Source organism: Orycteropus afer, unplaced genomic scaffold (assembly GCF_000298275.1).
Source record: "Orycteropus afer afer isolate SDZICR_OR568_19922 unplaced genomic scaffold, OryAfe1.0 scaffold00220, whole genome shotgun sequence".
Taxonomy (NCBI): Eukaryota; Metazoa; Chordata; class Mammalia; order Tubulidentata; family Orycteropodidae; genus Orycteropus; species Orycteropus afer.
Genome location: NW_006921807.1, coordinates 5,632,046 through 5,633,321, shown reverse-complemented (window position 1 = coordinate 5,633,321; position 1,276 = coordinate 5,632,046).

Below are 1,276 nucleotides of genomic sequence, written 5' to 3'. Positions count from 1 at the left end.
TTTTAAAGTGGTTTACCTGGTTTTCCTAGTCCATCTTAGTCTGGACGTTCCACAGCAACCTGTCCACCATAGGTGATCCCTAATATTTGAAATGCCTGTGGCATAGCTCCAAAATCATAGCAACATACAAGTCATCAAGCACAACAAATTGACAGAGGACTAGTGGTATTTGCATCTACGTAGCTTGTTAATCCCTATTTTAAATATTCTGGCAAAAAAACAAAAAAGTATAATTTACTCAAATATCTAAGATGGCTTATTTTTTGCAACATTATATAATATTCCTCAATTTAAACAGCAGTACACATTTTAATTACAAACTACTTTGAAAAGAACCATAATTTACCTTCTATTTTAAATTGTCATAAAAATAACTCATTTTTTACAAGAAAATATGTGTGAAAGAGACATGAAGTAATTATTTTATGTTCTGTCTGTGTGAAGAAAATCAATTTCTAATGTAATAAAATAGAAATTTTGGAAAAGTTGATGTGCACTTGTTTAGACATATTTTCTCATGAAATAGAAATCATAAGCTTTTTCTATTCCTGAAAGCATTCTTAAATAAAATAATAAAACTACTTTACATCTTGTTGTTGTTGTTAGATGTCATATATTTGGTTCCAACTCATAGTGACCTTATGTACAACAAAGTGTAACACCATCTGGTTCTGGACTGTCCTCATAATCTTTGTTATAGTTGACTCCATTGTTGCAGCCACTCTGTCAATCCCTCTCCTTGAGGGTCTTCCCCTTGTTTGCTAACCCTCTACTTTACCAAGCATGATATCCTTCCCCAGGAACTGGTCCTTTCAAACCACATAACCAAAGCATGTGAGACTAAGTCTAGTCATTCTCATTTCTAAGAAGTGTTCTGGCATTACAGATTATTTTTGTTCTTCTGGCATTCCATGGTATTTTCTATACCCTTCTCCAACAGCACAATCCAGATGCGTCATTTTTTTCAGTATTCATCCAGCTTTCACATTCATATGAGATTGTTGAAAATATCATGTCCTGAATCAGGTGCACCTAAGTCTTCAAAGATACATCTTTCCCATTGACACTTTAAAGAGGTCTTTTGCTGTAAATTTACTCAGTGAAATATTTTGTCATCTGATTTCTTCATAGTTGCTTCCATGAGTGCTGATTATAGATCCAAGTGAAATTAAATCTTCAACAACTTCAATACTTTAAACATTTATTAATAAGTTGATTATTGGTCCAGTTGTGAGGTGTTTTTTTTTTTTTTTTAAATATTATTGAGGTGTGACTC